Genomic DNA, 16348 nt, shown 5'->3' on the forward strand with positions numbered 1-16348 from the left:
CGTTTCTTGCCTGTTTGTAATTATTGTACGCCCTTTCACTATTGTGTCTTCTGTATCTATTCCACAACAAATCTCTTCTTTCTTTTGATTTTTTACATTCTGTATTGAACCATTTCTGTATTTTCTTATCTGCTTCTTTGTGCTGTGGGATGTACTTCTGGACTCCTATTTCATAAAATTCACAAAATTTTTTATATACAGCATTTAAATCTTGTCCGCTAAGCTCATTTTCCCAATCAACTTCTAAGAAATACTTCTTTAGGTCTTGATAATTTCCCTTTTTATAGTTTAGGCTCTTTTTGTAACTATCATTGCTGTTTACTATGTCATATGCTATCCTAAAGTTATAGTTTAGTACTGCATGATCGCTTTTGCCGAGTGGAGGGTGATATATTAAACTGTCAATATCATTTTCTTGCCTTGTAAATATTAGATCTAGCACTGAAGGTACATCAAGTCCTCTTTTTCTGGTGGTTTCCCTCACATGTTGCGTTAAGAAAAACTCTTGTACGAGATCCAGGAGCTTTTGGTCCCAACAGCTTTCTTGGCTATTTATATCTAGAGTATTCCAATTTATATTTGTATTGAAGTCCCCAGTTAGTATAATTCTTTCCGATTTCTCTTCCATATTATGTAGCAATGATCTTACACTCTGAATTGTACTCTCTGCCAGGTCCTCATATTCGTCTCTTTCCCATGTGTTTGATCTGGGTGGCATGTACAAATTGGCTACAATTACTTTACCTTCAGATGTGTCGATCTCTACTGCAATCAGTTCTACTTGTGATGGTATATCTAGTTTTATTTCATTGACTTTTAGATTTTTCTTAGTTAATATTATAATTCCTCCTCCTTTTTTAAAATATCTGTCTCTTCTCCATATATTGTATTCCTCTAAGCTTAGTATGTAATTTGATATCCTTGGTATTGATTTTGTTTCAGTTAGGCATATTATTTGTGGTTCATTTTCTCTGACATAATCATTCATCTCTAGTAATTTAGATACCATTCCATCCACATTTGAGTACATCAACTTTATCATCTTGTTTATATACTTGTCCTGACATGGTTCTACTACCTTCCTCCTTTTTCTTCCATCCTGTTTGTGTACCACTTTCGTACCTGCAATCCTATTACTTTGTAAAAAAATTTCTTCTTGTCCTCTTCTGATCTTCCCTCATTTTTTGTTTTTGCTTCCTCCCTTTTCTCTTTCAGTAATTCCATTTCCTCTTGTGTTAGGCATCTTTTTATCCATACATTTTTAAACTCTTCTTTTTCCTTAAGATTCTTTGCATTTTTTAGTATCTCTTCCACAGTGTTTACACTCTGGAAAGTCACCTTTAGAGATCTTGTCTTGCTTTTCTCGTATTTCCCTAACCTTTTGTGTTCCTCTATGTCTTTACTACAGATTTCCTCTGATACTTCTTTCAGTAAGCTCATTACATTTGCCATCTCCTTTTTGTCTCTTGTGATCTTGTTTTTAACTTCATCCTCTTCTATACCAGTGATTACTATTGATTTGTTTATCTCTACTGAATCTCTGACTAACTTTGGATTGTTTTGGATTATTCTTTTCACCTCCTTTTTAATGCTTTTTTCCTCCATCCTTGTTTCTAAGTCTTTCTTTACTTTCACCATTTCTGCATACGTGGTTTCTACATCATTTTTGTAGCTTTGCACAGCTTCATTTACTTGTGTTATCTTCTCCTCAATATCACTGCTCTGGTCAATAAGACTGCTAACTTGCCTAATTGTCTCTGTGTCATTTTTGAACTCTTCCATAACACTCTCGTGATTGACTACTGTACTTGCCATTTCACTAATTTTCTTCCTAAGTGTACTCAATTCCACGGTTAGTTCACTGATGGTTGTGTCTTTCTTATTGGCCTCCCTTCCTAGTTTTTCTATTTCTTCCTTTTGCAAGTGCATCTGCTTCTTTATTTCATCAATTTCATTTTTGAAAGCCATTTCTAGTTTGTGTACACGTTCAACCAGTCTATTGTGGGTCTCTACTTCAACCAGTTCTTGGTAGAAATCATCATTTTGCATTTTACCTTTATCCCTTTTCTTTTCCAAATTTGTTTTACTGAAGTATGAATCCATTTTGCAATACTTAAAGTGCAAAGCATATACTTACAATCTCCGTCTTGTTGTAAACAAACCTCAGAGATGACTCAGCGTATTCTTTCGTCTTGGTTCTATTTCCTGTTTTTACAAGTCTTGTTGAAACTTATTATTTTTTTCCTTTTTATAATGAACAATCATTTAGTCTAACCTGGTACTGAGCTTGACTCATTCAAGATACTATTTAGGTAATGCCACTGGCCGTGATGATTTGGTGCGGAGCGCCGGTGTCACACGTCCACCTAGCTTGAATCCCTCTGTGTGTGTGTGTATGTGTGTGTGTGTGTGTGTGCTCCAAAGTAAGATCGTGCAAGCAGAGTGCAAGAAGAGTTCTAGGCAAATGTGGAAGCATGCATGGAAAAGTTTGAAACGAATGAGAGAGTGTTTTTGATTGGTGATATGAATGGAAAAGTAGAGAATGTGACGGGGGACAGAGTATTAGGTGAATGGGATGTGCCTGCAGAAGTGGATGAGAATGGCTGTTCTGTAGTGAATGTTTGTGCAGGGAGGGGGTTGGTGATAGCCAATACCCTCTTTAGGCACAAAATTATACACAGGGATACGTGGCTAGTGATGAGAAGGGTGTGTGATGAAATGAATAAACGGAAGGCAGTGACTGATTATAAGTGTGTCAGTGAGCGAGTGAGAAGGTACGTAATGGATGCAAGAGCATACAGAGAATCCTTTAGAGGACATTCTGACCACCACTTGGTGGTGATGAAAGTCAAGGTTCAGATACAATGAAGGAATAGGAGGGAAGGACAGGAGGAAGTAGTCCACAAAAAGAGAGCAGAAAGGTTGGAAGAAGATGGAAAAAAGGCAAAATATGAGACAGAAGCGGAGGAGCGACTGGGTAATTATGATTAGGAGCAGATGGTAGACGTGGAAGGTGTGTGCAAGATATTCACAGAAGAAATCTGTAAAGCGTGTGAGGTGGTGTGTGGGGTGATAAGGAAACGACAAGGATTGCAAAGAACAGCATGATGGAATGAAGAGGTGAGACAAGCTGTCGTGGAAAACAAGAAATCATATAGTGAGTGGATGGGAAGCAGAGGCATGGCGGCAGTTGAGGGACAGAAAAGAGAGTTTTATTTAGAGAGGAAGAGAGAGGTGAAAAGATTAGTAAGAGAGAGTTACAGAGTGGGTGGGGAATTTGGAAGGAATATGAGAGTAAAGCGGAACGAATGTAAGAAAACGTTCTGGAAAGTGGTAAAGAAGGGTGGACATGGTGATGAAGAAGTTAGTCGGGGAGTGAAAGATAAAAATGGTAGACTGCTAGTGGAGAATGGAGTAAAAGTGAACAGATGGACAGAACACTTTCAGGAGCTGTTGAATACAGAGACTAAAAGTGATGTGAGTATAAGTGGCTACGGAATGGCCGGGACAAAGAGGGAGGTGTGAAGAGAAAAGAGGTAAGTAGGATGGAGGTAGTAGAAGCAATGAAGAAAGTCGAAATGGAGAAAGCTCCAGGAATTAAAGGAGTGTGTTGTGAAATGCTGAAGCATGGGGGAGAGACAGTAGTAGATTCTTTTTTTTTTTTTTTTTTTTTTTTTTGCAAGGAAGGAACCAAAGGCCAGGAGCCCGCTAACCATTCTTTCCAAGAAAAAAAAAAAAAAAAAAAAACAGAGCCAAATTCATGATCCGTTCATTTCGAGATGACTGGAAACACTGCATCTGAAAGGCTGGAGATAGTAGGAAGTAGGATATACAGACACAGGAAGACAGCTCCAGAGCTGACCTGTTGCATAAATGAAGGATTTGGAGTACCGGTAAACTCTTGCAATAGAGAGTTGGACAGAAAAAGGGATGAGAATTTATTGTTAGACGGTTGCTACGTGTCATAGTGGTGGAGGGGTGCAAGCAGATAGTTCAGAGCAGCAGTGACCATTGAAGTAGTGATAGAAATGAGATAAAGATGCAACACCATGGCAAGGAGGCAGAGGTTGATGGTAGCATGTAAGAGGAGGAGAGTTAATGAAACGAAAAGCCTTTTTCTCCACCTTGTTGAGAAGAGTTGTATGTGGGGAGCCTCCCCAAACTTGAAAGTTGTACTCTACACAGGAGTGAATAAAACCCGTGTTTAAAGTCAAGAGCTGTGCAGGAGTAAAGAAGGTACGAAGTTAGCTTAGCACACCTAATCTCTTGGAAACAGATTTTACATGAGAAGAAATAAAGTCTTACCAAGATAAATCTCGAAAGAATGGAATCCCAACTATGTTTAAAGATGATGCAAGATTGAGCTGGATAAGTAAACATTAGTGGGTAATCCTGTGGAAGATTTTGACAGGTTGATAGGTGTAAGAACTGAGTTTTTGATGCATTAAAAACAGCTTTTACCCCATTAGACAAACGAGCCAAGTCAGACATTAGGTGTGCCGTAGCTTCATGCCTTGTTTGTTGAAGTAAGTATTGAGATGGATGCTGCAGGAAGCAAATGGAAAGGTGAAGGGTGGAATCATCAGTGTATCAGTGGATATCGTTAGATGTACAGCTTCGAAGGACATTGATGAATAAAATGAAGAGAGTTGGTGATAGGACACAGCCCTGAGGAACACCACTGTTCATAGATCTATGAGAAGAACGGTAGCGGTCTGCAACAGAAGCTACAGAACAACCAGAAAGCAAACTAGAGGTGAAGGCACGGATTGAAGGATAGAAACCTTAAAAGGACAGTTTAGAAAATAAAGATTTATGCCCGATTCGATCAAAAACCTTTGAGATGTCAAGTGCAATGGCAAAGCTTTCACCAAAGTCCCGAAAGGAGGATGACCTGGAATCTGAAAGGTAGATTTTTTTTTTTTTTTAATAGATAATGATTGGAGGAAGGAAAAACAAAGGGGAAAAAAATAAGTCTATGTGCCTAAAGGCATCCTCCATTCATAAAATATTTATAACAACTGGATTTGAATTGAAGTGGATTAAATGTTTGTGGGAAACAACTCCCAGGAAATGAATTCCAGAGAGTAGTAGTTCTAGGGATAAATGAACTTTGATAAGCAGAGGTTTTGCATTTGAGGGAGAAAGTGTGAATTCATGGGCGCTTCCAGCTGCCCGAGTATTTCGGGAGATAATGTGAAGGGGAGGAACAATTGAAACCAGTTCTTCAGAACACTTACGGTAAAAATATCTATAAAATAATGCTAAAGAAGCAATATCTCTACAGTACGTACTGATAATGGAGGAAGGTCTTGCGTGATGGCAGGATTATTGATTAATCTAATAGCTTTATTTTGAAATTTGTCCAATTGCCTCAATACAACCGCTCCAGATCCACTCCACGGTGGTGAACAGTATTCGATCTGGGAATGCACATGACTTCTGTATATTGTGGCAATTTGCTCGTCAGTGAAGAACTCACGAACTCTGTACATAAGTCCCAATTTTCTGGAAGCATTTTTAGCAAGGGATTTGACATAAGCTGTCCAGCTTAGGTTGGGGTTTAGAGTAACACCTAGGATATCAATTGTTGTGGATATGGGAATATTGACATCATTTAAAATTATGTGAGAGGTGGATGGAAAGCTGATGAGAGGGAGTGCTGGAGCTCCCGTTTCATCAGCCCTCAGGACTAGTTCCTGACCATCCCCCTTTGCTGAACTTTTTCAGTGTCTCAGTTACACAGAAAATAGGCCAGCATGCTCTTCAGTACAAATTTCTCTATCTACACCAAACTTCATGCACAGTACACACTACACTTCCTATTCAAAATTCACTAAAATGGCATCTCATCACCAAGCCTCGGAGTCCCCAGGGGGGGGGGACCATAAATGCCCCCACCATCCGCCCCTCTCCCGGTGACGACTCGAGGTGCCTGGAACCACTGTCTGACTCTCTTCTTCTTCATTTCTGCAACATTCGCGGCCTTTCCTCTAACTTTCGCTCTGTTGAACACCACCTCTCCTCCTCTAAACCTCACCTTCTTTTTCTAACTGAGACTCAGCTGTCTGAGGTAACGGACAGCAAACCCTTTTCTGTATCCTCCTACTTTCTCTATACTCATTTCAAAGCCAAAGGTGGCTGTTGTGTATATATACGCAACGACTTATCTTGCTCTCGTGTTCCTAAACTCGATTCTTCTGAATTCTCTACACTCTGGCTGCGGCTTTCCTGTCATTCTCTGACTAAATATATCTGTGCTGTTTACTTATCCCCTAATTCTACTGACTATCAAAAATTCTTCGACAATCTTACTTCTACGATGGAACACATTCTATTCATTTCTCCTTTCTCTGAAATCTCCATTCTAGGAGATTTCAATGTTCACCACCACCTTTGGCTCTCCTCTCCTTTCACTGATCCACCTGGTGAACAAGCCTACATCTTTTCTATCCTTAATGACCTAGAGCAGCTTGTACAGCACCCTACCCGTATCCCTGACCGCCTTGGAGAGAGCTCCAACATACTTGACCTCTTCCTCACAACTAATCCTTCTGCTTACTCTGTTAATCTTTTCTCTCCATTGGGCTCCTCTGATCACAGCCTTATTACCTTAACCTCTCCTATCACTCCGGTACGGCCTATGGACCCTCCAGGGAAACGTCGTCTGTGGCATTTTGGAGCTGCGGACTGGGAGGCCCTCAGGCAGTACTTCTTTGATTTTCCCTGGAATGATTATTGCTTCCATGGCCGTGAGCAATTTGAGTATGCCTTGCGCATTACGGAGGTTATTCTCTCGGGCATGGAAGCATACATTCCTTTCTCATATCCGTTGACTAACGCAAGAAATCCTTGGTTTAATCACGCTTGTTCTAATGCTGTCCGCAACAAGGAGAGGGCCTACAAAAGGTACCGGAGCCAACCCACTCCTGAATCACATCATCTTTACGTTTCTGCCCGGAATCGTGCTAAGTCTGTTCTTCGCTCTACCAAAAATAATTTCATCCATACTAAATGCTCTCAACTCTCCAACTCGAATTCTTCCCGCTCCTTCTGGCACCTTGCCAAAAATCTTTCTAACAACTTTACCTCATCATCCTTCCCTCCTCTTTTCTACTCTGATTGTTCTGTAGCTATTTCTTCTACTGATAAAGCAGATCTCTTCGCACAGACTTTCTCATCCAATTCAACCTTAGATGATTCCGGTGTTGTTCCTCCATCACTTCCCCCCTCTGACTTCCTCATGGCTGACATTAAAATTTCTTCAGCTGATGTATTATTTGCCATCACAGGCCTCAGTACTAACAAGGCATATGGGCCTGATGGGGTTCCTCTTGTTGCTCTCAAAAACTGTGCTTCTGTGCTTACACCCTGCCTAGGCAAACTCTTTTCCCTTTGTCTGTCAACTTGTACCTTTCCTTCTTGCTAGAAGTTTGCTCTCATTCAGCCAGTCCCAAAGAAGGGTGACCACTCCCAACCCTCCAACTATCGTCCAATTGCTTTAACGTCCTGTATTTCAAAAGTTTTCGAGTCAATTCTCAATAGAAAAATTTTAAGGCATCTTTCCTATCACAACCTTCTTTCCGATCGTCAGTACGGGTTCCGTCAGGGACGCTCCACTGGCGATCTGCTCACCTACCTTTCAGACTCCTGGTCATCCTCCTTTCGGGACTTTGGCGAAAGCTTTGCCATTGCACTTGACATCTCAAAGGCTTTCGATCGAGTCTGGCATAAATCTAATTTCCAAACTGCCCTCCTACGGTTTCTCTCCTTCTATCTGTGCCTTCATCGCTAGCTTCCTTTCTGGTCGTTCTATAGCCGCTGTTGTAGACGGCCATCGTTCTTCTCCTAGATCTATCAACAGTGGTGTTCCTCAGGGCTCTGTCCTATCACTAACTCTCTTCCTTTTATTCATCAATGATCTTCTAAGCTGTACATCTAACCCTATCCACTCATACGCTGATGACTCCACCCTTCACCTTTCCATTCGGTTCTCGCAACACCCATCTCAAGAGATACTTCAACAAACAAGGGATGAGGCTATGGCACACCTAATGTCTGACTTAGCTCGTATCTCTGACTGGGGTAAAAATAATATGGTTGTTTTTAATGCATCTAAGACTCAGTTCTTACACCTATCAACCCGACAAAATCTTCCACAGGTATACCCACTAATGTTTAATAATATTCAGCTTAATCCTGCACCATCCTTGAACATGCTTAGGGTTTCATTTACTCGGGACTTATCTTGGAAAGATCATATTACATCTCTTGTAAAATCTGCTTCCAAGAGATTAGGTGTGCTAAGCCAACTCCGCTCTTTCTTTACCCCTGCACAATTGTTGACTCTATACAGGGATTTTATCCGCCCCTGTGTGGAGTACAACTCTCATGTGTGGGGAGGCTCCCCACATACAGCTCTTCTCAATAGGTTGGAGTCAAAGGCTTTTCGTCTCATTAACTCTCCTCCTCTTACTGACTCCCTTCAACCTCTGTCTCTTCACCGCACTGTTGCATCTTTATCTCTTTTCTATCGCTACTTTAATGGTCACTGCTCCTCTGAACTGTCTGCTTGCATTCCTCCACCTCTATGACGGGCGCGTAGCACCTGTCTGGCAGCAAACTCTCATCCCTTTTCTGTCCAGCTCTCTAATGCAAGAGTTAACCGTTACTCCCAGTCTTTCGTTTATGCAACAGGTCAACTCTGGAACTGTCTCCCTCTGTCTGTATTTTCTGCTGCCTATGATCTCCAGTCTTTCAAACGCAGTGTGTCCAGGCATCTCAAAATGATCGGATCTTGAATTTGTCTCTCTATTGTATTTTGTTTTTCTCTTGGAGGGGACTGTTACTGCTGGCTCATGGCCTTTGGTTCCTTCTTTCTCGCATTAAAAAAAAAAAATGAGACCAGATTTGCTTGTCCCCATTGATTAACTTTAGAAAGGTCCTGGTTCAGAGAAATTGCTGTGTTTATATGGAAATTTATAATATCAAATTGTGTAAAGGAGGTACTAAATGTGAAAGAACTATGAAGAGTAGAGTCATCAGCATAAGAGTGTATTGGCTTGTGAGTGACAGACAGGTCATTTATATGAATGAGAAAGAGTGTTGGTGCCAAAACCGATCCCTGAGGTACGCCAGCATTTATGGAATGAAACTGAGAATAAATACCATCTACCATGATCTGTATTTTTCTATTATGAAGGTAAGAAGAAATTAGAGGAACCAGTGATGCAAGGCCATAGGGTGACATCTTAGACAATAAGGCCCGGTGCCATACTCTGTCAAATGCTTTTGATATATCTAATGCTGTTTTGTGTGTTTTACCATGTTGGTCTATTATTTTGTTAATCTGATGAGTAAGAAGGCAAAGAATGTCTACAGTTGAGCGTTCTTGTCTAAATCTGTACTGCCGATCATTGATTACTTTATTCATTTCTAGATCCTTGATTATGTGTTTGTTAATTAGCGTCTCAAAAACTTTACCGAGAATGGAAGTTATTGCAACTGGTCCATAGATTGATGGATCAGAAGTTGCCCCCATTTTAGGAACAGGATGGATATTGCTTCTTTCGAAGAGGCTGGAAAACTTGAGGTACGGATGCATAAAAGGAAAAATTTTGCCAATACAGGAGCCAACACTGAGGAGTAATTTTTAACACCTACGCCGCGGGCTTGTTTACCAATGACTTGCGTGTGCTGCGGGGTTATTTGGGCTCCGACAGACTCTCAAAAAATATTTGCCAAAAATCAGTTATTAGTCCTAGAATAATAAAATTACATATGCTTATGGCACATACCTTCAGCTTTCTCCTGGAATGATTGTTGAGCCTTCGTCGGTTACCGTAGGACTTGTGGAGACCTCTGAAGTAGGGTAACGAAGTCTCCACTTTACACTTCCCGACAACCCGTAATATGATTACCACAGCCAGATACAAACACTATAAACACTATTCTACAATTTTCAAGTAGTTTGGGATCCATACTCAAAAAAAAAACACTGTGAAAGCAATGGAAATTACGAGCGCGTCTGATCGTCGCACTGACACTAGTTCGCTCTTGGTAGTCTGTCATTTATTATTCATAAAACCCCTCACACTTTATATTTCTATTACTATATAACACTTATATATATCTACAGTCTTTATCCATAAGTTTCCTTCAGTAGTATTAGTTTATTGTCACTGTAGGGATTCAATTTCTTTCAGTAAAATACGTAGCATTCACTTTCTCGTCCTGTATACTGGCATTGAGAGTGAATGTCACTTTCATCTTCACTCTCATAACTCATAGCATTCAGACATGCTAGAGTGAAACTTTCACTTTCATTACTCCTAGGGTATATACTCGTATTCTTATAATACTACTCATTTACATTTCTATTTACGTTCTCTATTTTATTTACGTTATTTACATTTCTATTTTATTTACACTGTGTTGTGCACTGTCACTTGAAATAACTTATAAAACTATTTTCCATTGTTCACGTATATTTACATTCATTACTTTCACTTGCTGTTTACACATTATTTACACATTATTTACAATTCCACTTGCACTGTTTTACTCAATAGAAAGATCGTAGTCACTCTTTTATCAATTGTCAGCCCTTTACCTCTTTCCACACGAGGTTTAGTAGGGGGTGAAGGTCACAGAGCCATTTGCATGAGGGTGAAAAAAGGCCTTGAAGTCAGCAAGAAGAAACATACGTCCCCTCACTTCGGAAGATGAGAGTAAACTGATAACGCAGGGCCAGCCAGCCTGGAGGCCTGTTTAGGGGTTATTCAGAGTTACCAATATTACTTCTTGAAACAGCTAAGTCTAGCACTGATATGATTGGCAGGAAATCTAGACAATACATTATAAATTTGGTAGTTCCAGGTGAATGTAAATATCACTTAGGCTTCTCCCTTCCCTCCTTACATGTATATTTATTACGAAAATAGATTAGAGGCCTACTTAGGAGATATATAATCAGAGCTACCAATGTTAAATCTTGAAACAGCTTTGTGTAGCACTGATATGATTGGCAGGAAATCTAGACAATGCATTATAAATTAGGTAGTTCCAGGTGAATGTAAATATCACTTAGGCTTCTCCCTTCCCTCCTTACATGTATATTTATTACGAAAATAGATTATACGGCATATTTCAAGGGGAAAAAAACAGCGAAAATTAGCGAACGAGTGCACGTGAGGTGTTGTCAGGTGATAATTAGCCAATTCCAGGTGTATGGCACTCTCACTTACCTGATTTCTTTCTTGTATATATTATTTGGTATAAGAATACGACATAGGGCTTATTTCAATGGATGAAATCAGTGAAAAATTCCAGGGAAGATTTACTTAGCGTAGCATGGCCGGGCAGGCGAGAGGATAGGGTAATGGAGGGGGGGTAGGGAGGGGAGTCAAGAACGGGGAGAAATGGCTAAATTGTCAACAATGGATGGGGGTACAGATGAGATTAGGAGTGCTGACTAGTGTTGGACATTGTCAGTACTGATAGATGATACAAGCCCCCACTTGGAAGCCCGGGTGAATTCAAAATAACACAGAATCACAAAAGCGACGCCCCGCGGTATGATCCCTTGCTCCCAAGCGTCACGAAAGTGACGCCCCGCGGTTAAGGGGTTAAGTACTATTGAAGGAATTTAATCTGGACCAGTAGCTTTGTCTGCTGAGAGATTCTGTATTACAGCTTGTACGTATCTGGTGTGAATCATGAGAGGAGGTATTTGAGGGGAATCAAAATCAAGTACAGGAATATTGTAATTTTCTGTATTTAGGGTTGAGTTTGTTGAAAAAATGTCAACAAGAAGTTTGGCTTTTCCATGTGGGTCACTTACTAGATTTCCATTGGGGGACTGTAAAGGTGGAATGGAAGAGGTGGTAGTGAAGTTAGTTTTGAATGAATTAAGGGGTGACCAGAATATTTTGTTATCATTTGGGTTGTTTAGTAGTTTGTTAGCCTGTCTATGCAGAAAGTTTGATTTAGAAAGATTGTTGATAGTTTTAGCATGGTTTCTGATATTTCTAACAGTTAAAGGCTTCTTTGGTTTTGGTCCTTGTATAAGTGTTACAGGCTATTGTGTTATGTTCTGTTACTCTAGCACAATTGTGGTCAAACCATTTAGGAGAATTACATCTTTTTCTGTAACTATGATGGAGAATGAATGTTTCCATGCCGACTTTAATGAAATCCTGTATGTGGCCCAATGTGGAATATACATCTTGGGAGAGAAAGGAGGTCCAAGGAACATCCATGAAAAAATGAGAAGATCACCGGTGGAGCGTCCCTGGCAGAATCCATACTGACGAACAGAAAGAAGTTTGTGATGGGGATGGTGCATTAAGTTTGCTAAGAATAGACTGGAAAACTAGTGAGAAACAGGATGTTAAAGCAATTTGGCTTAGGTTACAGGGTTCGGAATGGTCACCCTTCTTTGGGGCAGGTTGAATACGAGCAAACTTCCAGCAAGAAGGAAAAGCACAAGTTGAAAGACATAGGCGAAAGAGTTTACCTAGGCAGGGTGTAAACACAGTAGCACAGTTCTTAAGAACAACAGGAGAGATCCGATCAGGCCAATATGCCTTGTTAGCATTGAGGTGAATGATGTCAGAAAATACTTCAGTTGATGAAATTTTAATGTCAACCATGAGGAAGTCAGAAGGGAGGAAATGATGGAGGAACAACACTGGAATCGTCTAAGATGGCATAGGAAGAGAAAGTCTGAGTGAAGAGATCTTCTTTATCAGAAGAGGAAATGGCTACAGAGCCATGGGAGTGGGAAAGAGAAGGGGAGGTTAATGAGGAAAGTTGTTAAAAAGGTTTTTAGCTAGGTGCCAGAAGGAGTGGGATGAATTCGACTTTGAGGATTCAGAGCATTTAGCAAAGCGAAGACCAGCCTTAGCAAGATTCCAGACAGAAACATAAAAAAATGAGATTCAGGAGTGGGTCGGCTCCGGTATGTTTTGTAGGCCTTCTCCTTGTTGTGGACAGCACTAGAACAAGCGTGATTAAGTAAAAGTTTCTTTGCATTAGTTAAAGGATATGAGAAAGCAATGTATGCTTCCATTCACGAGAGAATAACCGCCATAATGCACATGGCACGCCCAGATGTCTTTCGGCCATGGAAGCAATAATCATTCCTGGGAAAATTAAAGAAGTACTGCCTGAGTACTTCCTACTCAGCAGCTCCAAAGTGTCAGAACCGACATTTCTTTGGAGGATGCACAGGCCGTACTGGAGCGATAGGACAAGTTAAGGTGATAAGGTTGTGATCGGAGGGGTCAACGGAAAGGAAAGATTTACAGCATAAACAGAAAGATTATTTGTAAGGAAGAGGTCAGGTATGTTGGAACTCTCTCCAACGCAGTCAGAGATACGTGTGGGGTGCTGTACAAGCTGCTCTAGGTTATTAAAGATAGAAAAGATGTTGGCTTGTACACCAGGTGCATCAGTGAAAGGTGAGGAGAGCCAGGAGGCGATTATTTTTTGTAGCCACCCTCAATGGATTAAGGCGTCTAGCAATAGATGGATAGATAGATTATTATTATTATTATTATTTTTATTATTATTGTCATTGTTGTTGTTATTGTTATTATTATAATTATCATCATCATCATCATCATCATCATCATCATTATTACTGGTCGCGTCAGATGATTTCATTCAGCTTAATTGAAACCTCTCAAATTAGAGGTAAAATATAACCATCACTAATTCCTTTTGTACAAGGGAGATAGAAGAAATTGTATAAATTTGTGTGGCTGTAACAGGAATAACTTATAAAAAGTGGTAATATTATTGAAAAAGATAAATGATTCGATGAATTTGTCATTTCCCTAATTCATTTCACAGCTGCAGATGTTTAGCCTCCTGATTCAGGTGACACATTGTACTGGATTGCTTTTGCTACCTCATACGATTTTATTAATAGTAGTATAAGATCTTTTGCATTTATGGTCAGTGAAAGCTGTAGTAACACCCCAGTCAAAGGTCTCACCTAAGCTGAAGAATATTGTCTGAAGGTATCAAGAACGAAATAATGTACCATCTTTGTGACAGTGTTAAAAGTATCATCAAACGAGTGCAATATCGTACCTTACTTCCCACAGCCTAGTTCCCTGCGTGGGAATATAAGTGGTATTGCAGATTTCGAACCACATCCTTACCAAGAAAATCAACACATTACATATCAGTATCCCCTTTTATACTAGTAGTGCAGCCCATACCAATATGAATAAGGTAAAAACGGCATACAGCAGAATTTTAATGTGTAATATGCAAAATGAATCGTTGAAGAAGAAGTGCCACGAAACCATCTTTACCGCCCAAAATTCGGCTCCCCTCCCCACCCAGGTCGGTGTAAGGACAGTTGTGGAATTTATTTGTCAGAATTATATTGGGGTCATGTAAATGTGGCCACAAAGCTGCATTCTCATTTACAGATATCTCGAAAGGAAATACAGCCTTTGTGTGCGCGCGTGCGTGTGTGTGTGTGTGTGTGTGTGTGTGTGTGTGTGTGTGTGTGTGTGTGTGTGTGTGTGTGTGTGTGTGTGTGTGTGTGTGTGTGTGTGTGTGTTGATGGGATTTTCTCTTTATTTTTCTTAACCAATTTTATGTGAAAAACTGGTACCATTTCCATCATAGTCCCTGCATCATGACATCCACAAATACCACATCCACCACTACAAGCAGTATCGGCCAAAACTGCCAGAAAATCCAGTTATCCTTTCTACACTTTCACAAACATTACGACCACCATTGCCAAATCACTGCCAGCAATACCACTACCATCGCAATTACAACTACTACTATCACACCTGCTCCAGCTTAATCGTTACTGCCACCATAGACACAATAACCACCACCATCACCACCAACAGTCACACCTCTTCCACCGCTATTACCACTAATACTACCACCGGGACATCACTAGCAGCAATACCACCACGATCACCATTGCCCTTACCATTCCCAGCCCTTTAACTATCGTTCAGTTGCTTTAACATCCTGTATTTCTAATTTTTTTACGCCACTTTCAAACATTTTAAAAGTACCTTTCCTATTATAACCTTCTTTTCGATCGTCAGTATGGGTTCCGGCGGGAATGCTCCAGTGATCTTCTCACCTTCCTTTCAGGACTTTGGCGAAAGCTTTACCATTACACTTGACTTCTCGAAGGCTTTCGATTGAGTCTGGTATAAATCGTAATTTCCCAAAATGCCGTCTTATGGTTTTTTTCTTTTCTTTTATCTGTGCCTTCATATCTAACTTCCTTTCAGGTCATTCTATAGCTGCTGCTGCAGACGACCACCGTTCTTTTCCTACAGCTTTCAATAGTGGTGTTCCTCAGAGTTCTGTCCTATCACCAAATGTCTTCCTTCAGTTCATTAATTACCTTCTTAGCTGTACATCTAACGTTATCCACTCATACGCTGATGACTCTGCCCTTCACCTTTCCATGCATTACCCGCAGCATCCATTCTAGCAATTACTTCAACAAACAAGGGATGAGACTATGGCACACTTAATATCTGACTGGCCCATAGCTCTGATTGATTTAAATGTAGTCTTGTTTTTAATGAATCAATAACCCAGTTCTCAACTTTCGACCCGTCAGAACCTACCAAGGGAATATCCTCTAATTTTTAACAATACCCAACTCAAATCTGTGTTGAGCATACTTAGGGTTTCATTCTCTCGGGATTTATCTTGGAAAGCTCATGTTATCTCTCTTGTAAACTCTGCGTCCAGAAGATTAGGTGCACTAAGCCGACTCCGTGCTTTCTTTATTTTTGCACAGGTGGTGACTTTATACACGGATTTTATTCGCTCCCTTGTGGATTATAGCTCTTCTGTGTCGGGAGACTCTCCACATAAAGCTCTTTTCAACAACGTTGAGTCAATGGCTTTTCATCTCATTAACTCACCTTCTCTTACTGGCTCCCTTCAATCATTGTCTCTTCATTGCAGTTGCATCATTATCTCTTTCCTCCTTCTATTTCAATGGTCACTGCTCCTCTGAACTGTTTGCTTGTATCCCTCCACCATTAAGGCGGGAGTGTAGCTTCCGTCAAGCATCAAACTCTCATCTCTTTTCTGTCCAACTCCTTAATGCATGAGCTAATTGTTACTCCCAGTCCTTTAGATATGCAACAAGTCAACTCTAGAACTATCTTCTTCAGTCTGCATTTCCTCCTGCTATGACCTGAATTCTTTTCCGCATAGTGTGTTCTGGCGTCTTGTAATGAATGGATCTTGAAAATGACTCAGCATTTTTTTTTTTTTTTTGAGGGAACAATCTTTGCTGGCTTATGGCCTTTGGTTCCTTTTACCTTGCATAAAA

This window comes from Coenobita brevimanus, chromosome 102 (assembly GCF_032717465.1).
Source record: "Coenobita brevimanus isolate Jiangsu-jjx chromosome 102, ASM3271746v2, whole genome shotgun sequence".
Classification (NCBI taxonomy): domain Eukaryota; kingdom Metazoa; phylum Arthropoda; class Malacostraca; order Decapoda; family Coenobitidae; genus Coenobita; species Coenobita brevimanus.